Below are 19,521 nucleotides of genomic sequence, written 5' to 3'. Positions count from 1 at the left end.
GCTGCCCCCACAATTGTAAACAAAAAAATTATTGCCCTTTAAAGTTATCAGATTAAACATCTTGGCAGTTTGGGCCGAAGGCAAGGTGAAACACCCATCATAGATTACAGAGATTTATGTTTTGTGTCATTAAGTGACGTTTCCCGCTCCAATGCTAGTGAAATGTTTGCTATGGTGTCATTAAGGCTCTGTAGCTTTTGGTTACACTCCCTCTTTTTGACTGAAAGAAGCTACAAACTCACACAATCTGAAACTGAGTTTAATACTTTTATTGCGATGTCAGTTGTGAACGTGTTGTAAGATCTATCTTTAACATATGATGATGTATGGTTTTGATAAACACCAGCCACCCCTTTGAGCAGTATGTTTCAGTATGGATGTTCTTGTTTTCCCAGAAGACATCTAGATGATATATAGTTTGATTTATGCCATGAACAGACCTGTTGCAACAAAGTCTGGGTGTCACGGTAGGGTTTAGATGAAACACAAAGAGAGGGTGGATCCAAGTGCAGGTAAGGGATTTATTTAAACGGAAGGGTAAATACAAAATAAACAGTCATGAGAGACAAACAAAAACCAAAAGAGGGAACCGGATGAAACGGGGAACTCAGAAGAACAAGAAGGTAGAGGAAGTCTCGGGGAACGAGAGCATGAGACACAAAGGGTACACCCAGGAAAACAAAGACTGGCAGCGTGACATTACCCCCTCCCCTACGGAGCAGCTACCAGATGCTCCACCTAAACCCAGGAAAACCCCAACAGAAAAAGAGGCAGGAGGGAGGTGGAACGGCGGCGGACCAGGGGGAGGGACGGAGGGACAGAAAACAGGGACAGGAGCAACCAGGAGAAATGGAAAGGTGCAACACAAAACAAGGAGTCCAGGAGGGAGGCGGACAGGTGGAGGCTCAGGGGGAGGGAAGGAGGGCCAGACTAAACTAAAAGGAACAGACAGAAACAGAACTCAAAAAACACAAAACATAAGTCCATGAAGGACATGTTGAGGCGTCCACCAGGACGGAGCAGATGACCACCACAGCCGTGTGGTCAAGGCCAGAGCCCTCCAGGGCGGAGCGGAAGACCACCACGGCCTTGTGGTCAAAGTCAAAGCCCTCCAGGGCGGAGCGGAAGACCACCACGTCTTTGTGGTCGAGGCCGGAGTCCACCAGGGCGGAGCAGAAGACCACCACGTCCTCATGGTCACCGCCAGAGTCCCCCAGAGCGGAGCGGACGACCACCACGTCCTCGTGGTCACCGCCAGAGTCCCCCAGGGCGGAGCGGACGACCACCACGTCCTCGTGGTCACCGCCCGAGTCCCCCAGGGTGGAGCGGACGACCACCACGTCCTCGTGGTCACCGCCAGAGTCCCCCAGGGCGGAGCAGAAGACCACCACGGCCTTGTGGTCACCGCCTCGGGAACTGTATCGGGCACCGCCTCGGGAACAGCCTCGGGCACCGCCTCGGGAACAGCCTCGGGCACCGCATCGGGCACCGCCTCGGGAACTGCATCGGGCACCGCCTCGGGAACTGCATCGGGCACCGCCTCGGGAACAGCATCGGGTACCTCCTCGGGAACAGCCTCGGGAGCTGCATCGAGCACCGCCTCGGGAACTGCATCGGGCACCGCCTCGGGAACTGCATCGGGCACCGCCTCGGGAACAGCATCGGGCACCGCATCGGGCACCGCCTCGGGAACTGCATCGGGCACCGCCTCGGGAACTGCATCGGGCACCGCCTCGGGAACTGCATCGGGCACCGCCTCGGGAACTGCATCGGGCACTGCCTCGGGAACTGCATCGAGCACCGCCTCGGGAACAGCATCGGGCACCGCCTCGGGAACTGCATCGGGCACCGCCTCGGGAACTGCATCGGGCACCGCCTCGGGAACTGCATCGGGCACCGCATCGGGCACCGCCTCGGGAACTGCATCGGGCACCGCCTCGGGAACTGCATCGAGCACCGCCTCGGGAACTGCATCGAGCACCGCCTCGGGAACAGCCTCGGGAACTGCATCGAGCACCGCCTCGGGAACAGCATCGAGCACCGCCTCGGGAACAGCATCGAGCACCGCCTCGGGAACTGCATCGAGCACCGCCTCGGGAACTGCATCGGGCACCGCCTCGGGAACTGCCTCGGGCACCGCCTCGGGAACAGCCTCGGGCACCGCATCGGGCACCGCCTCGGGAACTGCATCGGGCACCGCCTCGGGAACTGCATCGGGCACCGCCTCGGGAACTGCATCGGGCACCGCCTCGGGAACCGCATCGGGCACCGCATCGGGAACCGCATCGAGCACCGCCTCGGGAACTGCATCGAGCACCGCCTCGGGAACAGCATCGGGCACCGCCTCGGGAACAGCATCGGGTACCTCCTCGGGAACAGCCTCGGGAGCTGCATCGAGCACCGCCTCGGGAACCGCATCGAGCACCGCCTCGGGAACTGCATCGGGCACCGCCTCGGGAACAGCATCGGGTACCTCCTCGGGAACAGCCTCGGGAGCTGCATCGAGCACCGCCTCGGGAACCGCATCGAGCACCGCCTCGGGAACTGCATCGGGCACCGCCTCGGGAACAGCATCGGGCACCGCCTCGGGAACAGCATCGGGTACCTCCTCGGGAACAGCCTCGGGAGCTGCATCGAGCACCGCCTCGGGAACTGCATCGGGCACCGCCTCGGGAACTGCATCGGGCACCGCCTCGGGAACAGCATCGGGCACCGCATCGGGCACCGCCTCGGGAACAGCATCGGGCACCGCCTCGGGAACTGCATCGGGCACCGCCTCGGGAACTGCATCGGGCACCGCCTCGGGAACTGCATCGGGCACCGCCTCGGGAACTGCATCGGGCACCGCCTCGGGAACTGCATCGGGCACCGCCTCGGGAACTGCATCGGGCACCGCCTCGGGAACAGCATCGGGCACCGCATCGGGCACCGCCTCGGGAACCGCATCGGGCACCGCCTCGGGAACAGCATCGGGCACCGCCTCGGGAACTGCATCGGGCACCGCCTCGGGAACTGCATCGAGCACCGCCTCGGGAACTGCATCGGGCACCGCCTCGGGAACTGCATCGGGCACCGCCTCGGGAACAGCATCGGGCACCGCCTCGGGAACTGCATCGAGCACCGCCTCGGGAACTGCATCGAGCACCGCCTCGGGAACTGCATCGAGCACCGCCTCGGGAACAGCCTCGGGAACTGCATCGAGCACCGCCTCGGGAACTGCATCGAGCACCGCCTCGGGAACTGCATCGAGCACCGCCTCGGGAACAGCATCGGGCACCGCCTCGGGAACAGCATCGGGTACCTCCTCGGGAACAGCCTCGGGAGCTGCATCGAGCACCGCCTCGGGAACTGCATCGAGCACCGCCTCGGGAACAGCCTCGGGAACTGCATCGAGCACCGCCTCGGGAACTGCATCGAGCACCGCCTCGGGAACTGCATCGAGCACCGCCTCGGGAACAGCATCGGGCACCGCCTCGGGAACAGCATCGGGCACCGCCTCGGGAACTGCATCGGGCACCGCCTCGGGAACTGCATCGGGCACCTCCTCGGGAACAGCCTCGGGCACCGCCTCGGGAACTGCATCGGGCACCGCCTCGGGAACTGCATCGGGCACCGCCTCGGGAACTGCATCGGGCACCGCCTCGGGAACAGCATCGGGCACCGCCTCGGGAACTGCATCGGGCACCGCCTCGGGAACAGCCTCGGCCTCCGGAGCAGCAGCGGGCACCGCATCGGGAACGACCTCGGCCACCGCCCCGGCCTCCGGAACAGCAACGGGAACCGCATCGGGAACGGCCTCGGCCACCGCCTCGGCCTCCGGAACAGCAGCGGGCACCGCCTCGGCCTCCGGAACAGTAGCGGGCATCGCATCGGGAACGGCCTCGGCCTCCGGAACAGCAACGGGAACCGCATCGGGAACGGCCTCGGCCACCGCCTCGGCCTCCGGAACAGCAGCGGGCACCGCCTCGGCCTCCAGAACCGCAGCGGGCACCGCATCGGGAACAGCCTCAGCCACCGCCTCCGAAACAGCAGCGGGCACCGCATCGGGAATGGCCTCATGGATGGCAGCGGCCCGCTCGGGAACGTTCTCCGGGTCCTGAGGAACAGTAGCTGCCTGTCTCCTCCTCCGCCCTCTACGATGGAGAGTCGGTGGCGTTGAGTCGGCCATCTTGTGCTGTGGTGCTGGGCTGGCAGCCATCCTGGGCTGTGGCGCTAGGCTGGCGGCCATCTTGGGCTGTGGCGCTAGGCTGGCGGCCATCCTGGGCTGTGTCGCTAGGCTGGCGGCCATCTTGGGCTGTGGCGCTAGGCTGGCGGCCATCTTGGGCTGTGGCGCTAGGCTGGCGGCCACCTTGGGCTGTGGCGCTAGGCTGGCGGCCATCTTAGGCTGTGGCGCTAGGCTGGCGGCCATCTTGTGCTGTGGGGCTGAGTTGGCAGCAATCTTGTGCTGTGGGACTGAGCTGGCGGCCATCTTGTGCTGTGGCGCTGAGCTGGCGGCCATTTGGTGCCGCTGTACAGGACTGGCGGCCATCTGGTACCACGGCGCTGGCTCAGCCGATCTGCATCTCCCCTCTCCTCTCGGGACATCTTGGGGAAATGGCCGCCCCCATCCGAATCTCGGATCGATGGGAGGCCACAGTGGCGATCGCTGCCGGACCTCCTCTCGACCGCTTGCTCCGGAGCGACCTCCCCTGGTCCCCCGGAACACCACTAGGCGAGAGCCCTCAAAACCATTACGCTTGCTGGCTGATGAGTACATGGCAGCAGACATACCGCTGGATCCTTGATGATGGAGTCCTTCTGTCACGGTAGGGTTTAGATGAAACACAAAGAGAGGGTGGATCCAAGTGCAGGTAAGGGATTTATTTAAACGGAAGGGTAAATACAAAATAAACAGTCATGAGAGACAAACAAAAACCAAAAGAGGGAACCGGATGAAACGGGGAACTCAGAAGAACAAGAAGGTAGAGGAAGTCTCGGGGAACGAGAGCATGAGACACAAAGGGTACACCCAGGAAAACAAAGACTGGCAGCGTGACACTGGGCTGCTAAACATATTGTTCTGTCCTTGTGTGTGTGTGTGTGTGTGTGTGTGTCTGTGTGTGTCTGTGTGAGGGAGTTGCAGTTCGCAACCAGTTTTAATCCTCTAAACAGATAGTAAAATTGTACCAGCATATAGACAAGCCCTGCAAAAAACATAGGAAATTAAAAATAATTTGGTCTGTCATTAGAACGAATAAAATAAAATAAAATAAAAGGGGTTAGGGTTATGTGTAGGGTTGGTGTAGGGTGATAGAATATACAGTTTCTACAGTATAAAAACCATTACGCCTATGGGATGTCCCCACTTTTCAAAAAAACAAACGTGTGTGCGCACATCATCAAATCAATACACTGAATCATTTACAGACTTTTTTCATGGTTCTTCTATGTTGCTTGTTATTATCTTTATTTTTTTCAAGTAGCATTAATATTTTGGTAAATACAGTATTTAGGTTACATTTTTTAAATTCATAAAGAAACATTAAATTTAAACATTGTACTCGATCCTACATCTATCCTACTAAAAATGTTGTGGGTCCCCCTGCAGCTGTGGGCCCATAGATTTTTTCCCACCTTTCATCCCATTATCATCAAACCCTGTGAGTGTAGTGTTCAGCCACCAGTGACTAATATATAGCCTTTGCTCATGTGTGCATATATTATTGTGGGGGAAGAAAAAAAATCACATTAGATTTTATGACAAATAGAATATTCATTGTTTATAGCCATTAAGTCTTTCCAGCATCTGCATGTTTTTTATGGCTTTATGATTTGATTAACTCCACTCTTTAATTATCATTCTCATGCACATGGATTATTTTTTAGTTTTTGACACTGGGTTGGGGTGGGATTTTGGCGGTGAAGCATTGGCTTGAGACTGACAAATTCCGGTGTTAGCTAGATGACATCCAGATAGCTATGTTTGCAAAGGAAGATCACAACTAATCTAGGCAATAGGGAGGAAAGATTGTCTTCCTGAAAACTAATCAGTCAGAGCAGACTCTCATTTTGCATATGGATTCACAAACCTCCGTGTGGATCACCAGGGATGTTTGCTTGGCTAAGTCATTAAGGCAGCAGCCTTTCAAAGCACAGACGCGTTAATCTGATGTTGAAAGAGGGAAAGGAATGCAATTGGTTTTGAGCAATAAGATAAATTGATGAAACCTTAGAAGAAAACAAAAGGAACTTTTTTTTTTAGTAGGCATTAATAGTAATAGAAATATATTAAAAACATTAAAAAAAAAAAAAACTTCTTGAGTAAACTATTTCTCCAGAGGTAAATTAATAACTTAAGGTGGGGTTTTTGATTTCTGGTAGCCAATGTTGATATTTCAAATCACCAAAACAATCACACCCCTACCCCCAAAAAGTCTCGCCCCTCTTTCGATTGCTCCGCCCCATGCATACATATTATGGTATGTATAATACCATAATACCCAATATAATAATATAATGTATAATAATATAATACCCAAGCTACGATTATGGTGGAATCTGCTGTATTATTTTCTGCTATATTAAACATATTATGTTATTTTTCGGACACACTTATAGGGTGTTGAAATGAATGTGTCTTTATCATAGCTGAAGGGAATGGCAATACGATTACAGATGAAAAAACGAGCAAACAAGACACATGAGCAATTCAAGCAAAAGCCAGCATATATTAGAAACAAAGCAAATCCATTATTACTCACCTATCAAGTAAAAACAAAGCAACTTCGGCATCCAATCGCAGGCCTTCCCATTCCTTGAGTTCTCTCCAGTGCTTGAAAGTTGATCCCAAATTTACACGGGTCCTATTTACTGCCTTATCGCAAGCCTTCTTTTATTCCACAGATGTTTTACCTTTTTGTTATTTATCCGCCACCTCTTTCTTTCTGTCATCACTCGGCTCGGCTAATGTCCATCCTGTGCACTGAGCGAACTCTCCTCCACATCATGAATAGACACACCCCCTACTGCTGACTGGCTACAAGTTTGTTTTGGTACTCGGCCCGACTCAGTTTTCTAAAAAAAATACATACCCCACCTTTAAAAGGGGAGTTTCTGAAGAAACAACAAGATTTCACTGTCCTGAAGTTTTGCTCCAAGCCATATTCAAGGTTCTCAAGCCTCTCCTACAAACTTTTTTAGCAGGTGTCTTGGTAAAGATTGGCAACAAACTAGTTATGCAGTTATTTTTTTTTTTTTTTTTCATTTACATCCCATGAAGAATAAAAAAAAAATAAACATGAATAAATACAGGTTTGGAACAACATGAGGTGGAATAAATAATTACATATTTTTTGGGTGATCTATGTCTTTAGGGGGATAAGATATAGATGCTTTAATTAACAGTGGAAGCTATAAAAAAATAAAAATAAAAAAATAATAAAAAACACAGTAAAGATGATGTATAAAACTTGGCCAGGAATGGCCCATATAACTGATAATCTGGGATAATCAATATGAAAGATGGGTCATTATTTGATAACTGCAGCCAACCTACCTGCTCAGCCAAAGTGTTTGGCTCCAGAGGACAAAATCATTACTGTCTCATGTAGAACCCAGAATAAAGCCATTATCTTGCAGCGTTGGAAAATGGATGTCCTACACCAAAGATACATTATCACTTTCTTGGGCAGGAAGCAGACAATTTAAGACAAAGAATACCTGTTATTACTGAAGCCATTGTCTGGTCACTTGTGATATCACAGAGCCCCTGATTCCCATGACTACATCATCACAAATTCGAGGATCTGCTATATCTTCTATGTCAAAACCTGAGGGAGCCCAAGTAGTGGATTTTTTTTCTATTGTCTGGGCTTCAGTATTCATGTGAATTCTGCTTAATGGAATCCTCAGATGGAAATGGACTCTGACAGAAGGATGGGTCAGGTGAAATATTGATAATCACTTTAGTTTTTTCTTCACCCAATGCCATGACACACGGCAATTCACATTTTCTATTACCGGCCTCCACCTGGCTCCATTATCGGCAGACAGCAGGTGATTGGATATGTTTCTGAGGTTGAGTAACAACTCTGTTTCTCTCTCATTCAGCCAGAGGGAAGGGGATTTGAGGAGACCATATCAATGCCAAAGAGGGCCTGGAAATATCTATGTTATAGAGAGATGATGGTAAATAGCATATCCTTGTTTTCAGTACTCCTGAAAATCATGCACCTGCAACAAAGTAGGATGGGTCATTCAATTCTCTTATACTTCCTGTGTTCCTTTTGTTTATTTGTTTGACTCCAGCCTTCTCTTTTGCCATTCCAAAAAAATTAAATTAAAAAAAAAATCTATTTCCACAGCAGTAGGAAGTAGTTCCCTTTCAGGAACTCGGGCTGTGTCGAGAAACGCTTTGGGAACACCCCTGCATGACTGCGTTCTGAAGAACGTGTAAAACACCACAATGGAGCAGCGGGACAAGTGGGGTGACGTGAGCAATCAGCTTCTGCTCTTCAGTAGCGCTCTGTTTATGTGTCAGTCCTATTTACTGTTGTCTGTCAGTCGCAAGCATTCATTCATGCCTAAATCAGTAAATAAATCATTGGCAAGCAAATCACATTGCAGACGTTGTGTTCCTCCCTGCCCATTATATCAGGCAGCGGGAGATGCACATGATCTGCGTGTTGTTTGTTAAGGAGTGGAGCATGCATGGTAATCTCTCGAGGGGGCTGATTGTAATGGAGCTTCCCTCCAGGCCTGTTAGACTGACATCAAGTCTGGTTGGGTAAGCTTATATGGTAGCAGGTCAGGCTGGTGCATGTTTGCACACCATGGCAGTATTACAAGCATATCAAGCTGACCTGCTCAGGGACCTAGATGACAGGGGAATGGAAGAATCTGACGCAGTAGCCGAACTGCATCGAGCCACTGATTTGTCCCTCCGGGCCACCAAAGAAACGGCCAGAGCTATCGTAGGCCACGGAATGGGACCTGTGGTTGGATCTGTCTGAAATTCAAGATAAGGACAGATTCTTCCTCCTAGATGCCCTGCTCTTATCCTCTGGCCTTTTATGTTTCAATGTTTCCTCCCTCATCACTCCCAGGCCCATGGGACTGCTGAGTTAAGTCAAGCTTTCAAGCTCCTCATAGTGCCAGTCTCAAAAGCAGAGTGTTGCAACCCGCAACCCTCCACAGAAAGATTGGGGATGGGGGCGACGCTCTCAGTTGGGTTCTTCTAGACAAAAAATTGATTTGCGGGCCGTTATTTTGTCTAAAATGACCTCAGCTAAGCGGACCTGATGCCACCATCATCAGGTCCCTGAGGGCAGCCCCACCTGGGGAGGAATGGATGAAACCTCCGTATACAGTGCCCGATCCTCCTCAATCCCCTCACAGAGGCTCAATGATACCCTGCCACCCTTGGTGCTTAAGGGCTCAGTGAGCTCTGACGAGCAAAATTCCCAGCTACTGCCCGGTGATGGTTCAGCACGGGAGAGCTCGTCCCTTTGAGTGAGGGTGCTACAGCAGTCAGGTCTGTCTTTCCCTGCCGGTCTTCCACTTCAGGGCACTGAAATGGCTCCTCTAATAACACCAGAGGCCAGCCTTGAGAGGTTGGTTCCCTTAGTAGATTTTTTGGCAGCGTGGAAACTTCTACCAAATGTCTCAAATTGGGTCCTGCAGATTGTAGAGGAAGGTTTGGTTCTCATCTGCCTCGTTTCAATGGGGTCATTCCCACACTAGTGGGCCCCAAGAAGGCTCTGCTAATGAAACAAGAACTAGATATTCTCTTGAGGAAGGGGGCCATAGAACGTGTTTCAGCTCTCTCAAGGGGTCGTCCGGGTTTTACAGCCGTTACTTCATTTTTCCGAAGAAGGATGGAGTTTCGTTTCCGATCTTAGATCTCATCTTTTGGACCATGCTATCAAACGGTTTTGGATCAAGATGCTCACTATCAGGCATACAGTATCTCAAATCCAGTCTGAGTACTGGTTTGTTACAATAGATCTCAAAGATGATTATTTTCATGTTTCAATCCTTCCTCAACACTGGAAGTTTCTGAGGTTTGCTTTTTGGGGTGAAGCATATCAATATCAAGTTCCTCCCTTTGGCCTATCAGTCTTCACTTGTGTGGATGCTGCTCTGGCTCCTCTGAGACTCCAGGGCATCTGCATACTCAATTATATCAAGATTGGTTAATACTAGCTCAATTGTAGCAGATGGTGGCTCTGCATCGAGATGTCGTCCTTGCCCATATGTCAAGAAAAGTGTGCTTTCTCCACTACAGAGAACCACTTATTTAGGCCACCAAAGAACCACCAAATTCAGCCACAATGCAGGCACGTTTGTCTCTTGCTAGTATCAAGTCAATCCTCACAACAGTCAAGAGAATAAGAGAAGGCCAGTCAATCACTGTCAAATGGTTTAAAAGGTTCTGATGGCATCGGTGTCCAACGTGATACCTTTTGGCCTGCTGTACATGAGACACTTGCAGTGGTGGCTCAGAGCCAAGGAATTTTCCCTTGGGGGAATCCGCTTTGCATGAACAAGGTCACACGGCGATGCTTATGTGCCTTGGACATGTGGAAGAAACGTTGGTTCCTCAAGGCCCGATGTTACGGGCTCCTTGTCATTGTGTTTCAGGCATGCTTAGGGCAGTCCTTTACCCGAGGGTCGGTTATGTCCCTAAGGTGCCCACTTCTTTACCAGGGGCCATAGTACTTCAGGGTTTCTGTCCTCCTCCATTCCAGGAAGATAAGGCAGATCAGCTGTTTGTTTGTTTTGGTCCAGCAAAGAAAGGATCTCTGGCAACCAAGCAGAATATGAGTAGGTGGGTGGATGAGGACATCTCACTAGCCTACAAGTCCTCTGGCCTCCCATCCCCTATGGGGGTCAGAGTGCACTCAACCAGGAGTATGGCAGCCTCCAAGGCTTTCAACTTGAGTGTAACCTTGCAGGACATTTGTGCTGCGGTGGGCTGGTCCTCTCTGCACACCTTTGTATGCTTTTATAACCTAGACCTGGCATCTATCCCAGGGTCCAAAGTTCTCTCTCCGTGATGTGCTCAAGAAATACACACACAGGCAGGGACTTGCTAATATGGCACAGTGGGTATTCTCGTTCCCAAATTGTTTCTCGACGCAGCTTGAGTCTCTGAAGGGGAATGTCTTCAGGTTACGTATGTAACCATGGTTCCCAGAGGGAACGAGATGCTATGTCTCTTTGCCATACTCCCTGCATCCCTGCAGGTGCTACTTAATCGAAGCTAACTTGCACGTCTGCTGGATGCACTTTAATACTTCCTAGTTGCTCACGTCACCCAGCTCATGATGTTCCACTGCTCCATTGGGCAGTTTTACACGTACTTCAGTTTGCAGTTATGCAGGGACAGGTGTGACCTAATGGTTAGAGAGTAGGACTTGTAACGGTGCTGGCAGGAGTTGTGTGAGTTGTGACAAAATGTCATAGTGACTGCTTCCAATGAAGACACTGTGAAGAAAGAATAAGTTAGATCGGATTACTGGTTCAGTTAGTGGAGTTGGGGTTGGAGGAGGGAGTTAATTGCAAGCAGCAATGCAATAGAAGAGACACTGAATAATGGGAATTTAAATAGACCGCAGGTGATAGGTGTCAAGACTGGATTGGTACACGTCAGGAACAGTTGACTGAGGTCAGCTGATGCAAGCGTGACTAACATGGCCTGACTGAACGCGATGCTCGATTTGCTCCCTGGGTGCTGGATATATAGCTGCCCACTGTTCTGGGGATGTGTTCACTTCTCACTGCTGTGTGTGTGCACTTGGATGGGTTAAATGCAGTGCACCAATACCGAGTGTGGGTTACCATACTTTCCGAATGTCATGACTCCCAAAGTGTTTCTCGATGCAGCATCTCATTCCCTAGGGGAATCATGGTTACATATGTAACTTGAAGACGTTTCTTTTAAGTTTAGGTAATATCAATGTCCACCTTTATCTTGAGATTTAATTTATTATAATTTTATGTAATTGTCCTTATACTGTATCTTCAATGTCATATAAATTGTAAACAAATGCTGACATTTTTAGAGAAGTGTCCTTACTTTAAAATAGTATGTAATAACACTTTTTTTTTATCTAAACAAGCTTATTAGGCCCTGTGAAAAAAGAGAAAAGACTCTGTATACCATCAGATTCCTGTCTGATGGAGTTGAAATTCAGTTTGAATCATCCTGTACTTTCCATTCATTAATTTATTAAAGTGAATGCTAGATTTGATTTTGCAAAATAATTCCTTAGGATATGTATTATACAATTTCTAAAATAAATTTGAGTTTCCTTTCAAGGGGACTTCTAACTGCTTTCTCTAGGGGTCACTATGGGGAACGCCTCATCATGACCCATGTCTGAAGCATACATTAAAATAACACCAACAAGTTGGCCGGCGACAGCCCCTGACGTCACTACCAGTGTGACTATAGATAAATAGGTGCCAGGAGAACACCTCATTCTCTTCTTCGTCTTCACTGACTGTTCTGTTTGAAGCGTGCATCTGAACGTGGTAAGAGTGATCATTCGCTGTCTTTGATTGTGACTACTAGCAAAGCATTTAGACAGCGTGTGCATCTGTGTCATCGTTATTTATTTGCAACGTTTGTTTGGGTGAAGAGCACGCACACAATGTACTTGAGGGGGCAATCTGCCTGAATTGTGAGCGTTTTTCAGTGAAGAAGCTCCACTCTCGTTTTTCTCTCTTTTCGAGGAAAGAGAGACATCTGTAGGTATCGTGTGTATTAATTTAGTACAGTTTTGTGTGTACTAATCCTCTGTGAGTTTTCTTTGCAGTGCTCAATCAACTGTTTTCCTAAACACTCGTCGACATTATGTCCAGCCGTTATGATAACCCTGATTTTGGCTTTATGCTTCCTGTATCAGGCAGCCAGATCATAGGTTTCTGCTGGAGCCTTCTTGATCATCGGGCCCGGCACGGCACTGCAAGGAATTTCCTAGATGTCTGGCCAGGTCACCCTGAGGGGCTTCCTGGTCGCTTGGATATCCCTTCTTGCTGATGCATCGAGTGGGAATTAGAGGTGGCAGTTGCGAGAATCTTCTTGCTGTAAATTTTTGCTTGCCTGTCCTGTGTAGTTCAGCACCTCTGCATTGCTTAGGAAGCTTTAAGTACACACGCTAAGCTCTGTGTACTTTCTGAAATCCATATGATGGTGAGTGTGCATGTTGAACACTTTGTGCACTTTCTAGAGTCAAGGTAAGTGGTAATTGTGTACGCTAGTACTTTGCGCACTTTCTAAATCCACACAAGTGGTAAGTGTGCACGCAAGACACTGCACACTTTCTGAAATCCTGTTTGATAATGGTTACACCCTCAGCTCTGTTCCTTTCTTTGAGTTGGTTAGACCTTGTTTGCTTGAGCTCCACTCAGCCAGTGTGTCTTTATTAATGCACTTCAAGCATCACTTCCCTCAACCTTGAAGGGCTATGTGGGTGGTTCTCATAGTAGTTTAGCGGCACTCCCCTTTACCAAAAAAGGGTTGCCTATGAGTTCTCTACTCTCTTCCTGAATTCGAAGTTCTCCTCTCCCGTGAGGTTGAGTTCTCTGTTTTATCCCCCAGAGCACTCCAGCATTATCACCATAGATTGAGTTGATGACTCTCAAACATATTATTTTGGGATGCACCCCCCTTTAGAACAATATTTAAAATCCATGTTATGGTAACTGTGCATTTGAAGTCTTTGCGCACTTTCTGAAATCCACACTGTGGTAAGTTCGCAACCTAGTGCTCTTCGTTCTTTCTAAAATCCTATATGGTGAGGGCTTAGCGTGGTTGCTTCATGCCCTTTCTTGAGTTGGTAAGCCCCGTTCATCTTGGGCGCCACTCCACCTATGTATCCTCGGATACATATCTAAACAGGGGGTTGCTATTAGGGATCTGTTTAGACAGTTCCTTCAGCAAGCTTATGCAAGAGCAAGCGGTAGCCCCTGTGTGACAGGCAAGACTTAGTATAAAATGCTAGGTTCTTTGCCGTATCCCTTTAAAGGAATCTTTCTTGATTCCAAGCCTTGAGCTCTACCAGGTAAGGCCCTAACAGGTGCGTTGGGTATGTAGCCTAGGCATTTGGCCATTATGATAATGTCACAGCCAGACGTCTAATAATCTAATGATAATGACCAAACAACAAGAATTTGCATTTCAAATAAAAGAAGGCAAGAATTACAAGAATGAGCACACACATACATAATAAATGGCAAAGGAGCATAAAAAAATAAATAAATAAAAGTATGTAATTCTTTGGTTTTATTCATCTTTCACCTAATTCAGACCCTGGAAGCATAAGGGTGATTTTGTGAGCTGCCCATGAGACACTGAAAGTCAAAAATATTCCACAAGCATTAATTTCACTTAAAGCATGCTCAGTGTCTGGAACATGCCTAATGAAAATCAATGAAACCACAATGCAAATACTATCTTGAAAAGATACAGCGTTGCAATCACATTTAATTTTTGTGCTCAGCTACAGCAGTTGGCTTGACTGATAAAACATTATTGCAGGTATCAGTGTACATTAGCCAGTGTTGCCGTTCATGTTCTCTGCAAAGATGCACTCAATATAGTTCTTATTACAATAACGAGGCTGTGTGGGCTGAAGAAATGCATATAGTAGAAAGCACTTCCCTGGATGAGACAAATTCTTCATGCATTTAATCACAAACTACAAAGAACATGTAATTTAGCCTCAAAGACAACACGTGGTTTGATTAATGTTGGCCTTAATATATAAAAACATGCATAATATATCAATTTGAAAGGCCATATGATTGTTTTTTATTGCCTCATTTGTATATTAAAGAATATAAAAAAAATCCCTGACAACAATAACAGTCACATTTTTTTTTTTTTTCAATTAAAATGTAAAAGGGTGCATTGCTAAAATAAAAATATGTTAAATGGTTAATTTGTTACGGTCCATACTATCCCTCAAAAGCTTTAGGTTAGTACGATTTTTCATGTATTTTTATTTGTTTTATGAAATAAATAAATACTTTTTTTTTTTTTGACACAATAAATTAATCAGAAGTGGCATAAAGGATGTTTAGATTGATTAAAAAAGTCATTAGAACTTTCTATTCATCAATGGATCTTGAGAATCAGAAGCATAGTAATTAGGACACGTTATTTGAACACGCACCAAATTAATCAGCATTTAATGATTTCTGAAAGATTATGTGACACTGACCAAGAGTAATAAATGAGCTGTGTCCTCACAAGAGTAAATTATTTTATTATTTTAAATATATTCAATAGACAGTCATTTTTACATTAAAGATCAGTATTATTGTTTTGACTGTACATTTGATTAAATGAATGCAGATTTTGTCAGCAGAAGAAACCTTTTACAAAAAAACATGAAACAATCTTACTGACCTCAAACTACTGATCGTTAGTGGACACTGGCACATACTTTTGAGGAATGTGTGATGGATGATGTATGAAGTCAGTTCCCCTCAAATTCCTGCTTGCATGTCCTGTCATTCATCATCACATTAACTTCCATATGAGGCTGGCCTATGTCTTTTTCTTCCACAAAACATTACAATGTTTTTGTCTTTGTTTTAAAAAAGCATATTATTTTATAATTTAAAACAAACAAACTATCCATTATCAAGTATATCCATTATTCAATAGTTCATTTCTGTGCAGTTAAAAGAAGGCTAAATGTTACATTCATTGACTTTGAGTTTCCTTATTTGGTTATTTTCCTGTTCTTGTTTGGTTCATTGATTAATCCCCACCTGTCTCCAATCACCTGATTACTTTCCTCGTCTTTAAATACCCTGTCTTTTGAGTTCCTCCTTGTCCGTTATTAAGTTAAGTTAATGTATTATGTTGGATGTGCCATTATTCTCCCATGATCATTAAAAGAACCCCTTTTGTATATCATCTTCCTCGTGCGCCTTCATTCACACACCAGCAGCCGTAACAGAATCACAGACCCAACAGTTTATTTAGTGGCGTTTTTCTTTTGTTTTGTTTTGTTTTTCTCCCTCTTCCAGAATGGCAGAGAGGATTTTGCAGCTTTAGTGGAGTGGGTGCTGGAGAAAAATGGATCTTCGTTTACCATCTGCACTGCTGAAGAGGATATCTCCAGCCCCATTCCCGAACCAGAGACCAGCCAGCCGCCATCTCGCTGCACGGAGCGAAAGCCAGAGCCCACCGCAGCCGCAGAGCCCGAGCCAATCACTGTCAAATGGGCAAAGACTCAAGAGCACGACTGAACAAGTGTGTGAGCCGGCAACACCATGCGTCATGGGAGTATTGGTGGAAATCGAGGGCGTGGAGGAAGCCCTGCCTACACTCCTGCGACTGAGGGTGCACTTGGTTTCTGTCAATTATATAGAGGAATTACTGGACCTTTTTCAAATGGACCTTATAGTGACGCGTGAGTGACGTGACATTCAGCCAAGTATGGTTACCCATACTCAGAATTCGTGCTCTGCATTTAACCTATCCAAAGTGCACACACACAGAGCAGTGAACACTTACACACACTGTGAACACACACCCGGAGCAGTGGGCAGCCGTTTATGCTGCGGCCCCCAGGGAGTAGTTGGGGGTTCTATGCCTTGCTCAAGGGCACCTAAGTCGTGTTATTGCTGGCCTGAGATTCAAACCCACAACCCTAGGGTTAGGAGTCAAACTCTCTTACCACTAGGCCACGACTTCCCCTAAGACTGGTTCAGTGAAGTTTTACCCGAATCTCCTGTTTCTCCTTGCTTCTGCCCACCCCTGAATTTCCTGTTTCTCTGCTTGCTCTGCCCAGCCCTGAATCTCCTGTTTCTCCGCTGCTTCCGTCCAGCCCTGAATATCCTGTTTCTCCACTGGTTCTGTCCAGCCCTCATCCTCCTGTGTTTCCTCCCGGCCTCCCTCTCTCCTCTCCTCCTAAACCAGCCAGTTCCTCAACCTCATCTCCGCTGGTGCCTGTCAGTCCCGCAGCTCACCCTAAGTCAGTGCCACCTGGGCACGATGGTTCGCCGCGGGACATCCAGTCTCCAGCTCCATCTTGGCATGTGGATTCCCTGTCTCCACCTCCAGCCTTCGTGCCCTTGACTCCACCTCTGTCCTTCGACACTGCGGCTCCTCCCTTGGCACCCTGCTCCCTCAACCTTCACCATGGCCCGTCATCCCACCTGCTCCACCGGCCTCCCTCGTTCCTCCGGCTCCACCTTGGTCAGTCGTCGACCATCCGACACCTCGGGACTCCACTCCTATGGCTTCACCTCATCATTCCATCCCTCTGGCTCTGTCAGGCTCCTCCTTCCCTCTGGCTCCACCTCTATCCTCAGTCGCTCCGACTCTGCAGCGGGCTTCCAGAGCCCCACCTCGGTTCACACGCGGCCTTGGACCTCCGGACCCTCTGCGTCACCCTGGCTCTGTAGCTACTCTGCTCCATCTTTGGCTCCTCACCCACCGGTGCAGTCTCCCTCTGTCAGCCCCCTAGGGTTGTCCCTCCCGTCATCAACTCTACCATGGATCATCATCCTGGCTGGTCTCTGGAGCACCATCTGGCTCTTCCTGCTCCGGGCTATTCTCTGGCTCCTCTCTCCTACTCCACCCCGGGTCTGCTCCATTGCCTGCCCCATGCCCGCCTCCAGAACCCCCACCCTCCCTCCATTGGTATTCCTCATTCAGTGCGAGGACGCACCATTCTGGGAGGGGGTGAACTGTTACATTCATTGACTTTAAGTTTCCTTATTTGGTTATTTTCCTATTCTTGTTTGGTTAATTGATTAATCCCCACCTGTCTCCATTCATCTGATTACTTCCCTTATGTTTAAATACCCCTGTTCCCACAATCATTAAAATAACTCCTTTTGTATGTCATCTTTCTCATGCGCCTTCATTCACACACCAACAGCCATAACACTACAGAGATGCAGATTCATTAAATATCCCTCATTAGTTACTTATGTCGTAATATGACAACAATGCCATTTTTAATAGGTTTAAAATGTCAGTTGAAGAGAGTTTATTCCCTTCTGGTGTGGAATATGCATCATACAGTAATTTAACAAAATTGTAATCAGACATGAGGTTGATCAATAGCTCTAGCAAATACCTAAAAAAAAAAATCTCAAGATCAGCTGGCATTTTTCTTTTCTTTCTTTTTTCTTTTCTTTTTTTTTTTTTAAGGATATTGGTTCCAGGCTTCATGTCACCTATAGTCATGATGATCTGAATTTTAAATAGGGAGCTAGTGGTAGGAGAGAAATTTTACACTTTGGCACATTGGATTGCACAGGGAAACGATAACCTGAGTCTCAGACTCCGGGTAGAAGTGGCTCCCTGCAGATGTTTTCCAGAGCCGCATCAGTCAGCGTCCTATACAAATCTCACTCTCTACCTGTCTGTACAGCTTGCCATTGTCTTCCACTTGGCCTGCTGAGAGCTGGCAAATATGCAATTAAGGCCGACTGCATATACTCCCATGAATTTCAACCTCCTTCTATCCCCTCCATCAAGGCAGCTGCATTTCCACATGGCTTGTCTGCTTGATTAGGAGTCAGTGCAAAAGAGATGAACTCTGGGGATTTCAGTCCCCTCCCCTTTCTAAAAAACAGTCCTGCCGTTTACATTCCCGCATAATTTGCAAATGTTTGTGAATGCTTGAGGTGTTGCATAGGTACCACTTTCGAAAGATTTGGCAAGTTAGTGTTGTTGATTTGTTCTTAACTTTGTTAAAATCAAGTACAACTTTCCTCTGATTGCAGTCATCCCTGAACAGACACTGAACTGTTGTACAGATTGGAATGTTCTGGGTTCAGTTCATTGACATCTGTAGCATATTTTTGATTGCCTCAGAAAATAAGCTAGACTCATCCCTCTAAAGGTAAACATCAAACATTAAAACACTACACTATTACAAAAGTATTGCCACAGGTCATAAACATCACAGTGCAGATTTATATAATGAGAATACTGTAGTTCGAATTTTGCAAGGTTATAGTCCAACATTTCAACAGATACATAACTGGCACAAAAAAACAGCACTAAGTCGCAATAATTATAAAAAAAGTTTATGATTCTTTTCTCTAACATAATAAATTACATGCTTCTCAGAGCGCAAGATGAAACTCAATAACAAACACTGCCATGTTATCTTGCATTCAGAGGCAGATGCCTGATGTTTAGGAGCACAGTTGAGTGAGACAGTTCTGAAAGGTAATTATGGCAAATCATTTTGATGACAGACATTTCAGATCGACTAAAACAATATTTTAGATGTGTGCAATGAGACTGGTCTGCTGGTCAGTCCTTATCCAATCATATCATCTGTCGGGGCAACATCATTCAATTTATTCAGAAAATGTGTTTGCTTTGTAGTTTATTTTCATGTTTTCTTATTTAATTAAGCACACAACTTAATTCAATTCAATTTCAACTCAAGTTTATTTGTAAAACACTTTTTATGATGCAAAGCAACTTTACAGAAAATATTTACAATACTTAGTAGCTTAGTAGTAGTTATTTCTACATATGGCAGAAATTAA

Source organism: Carassius auratus, unplaced genomic scaffold, assembly GCF_003368295.1.
Source record: "Carassius auratus strain Wakin unplaced genomic scaffold, ASM336829v1 scaf_tig00214400, whole genome shotgun sequence".
Classification (NCBI taxonomy): domain Eukaryota; kingdom Metazoa; phylum Chordata; class Actinopteri; order Cypriniformes; family Cyprinidae; genus Carassius; species Carassius auratus.
Note: the sequence above shows the minus strand (reverse complement) of the source record.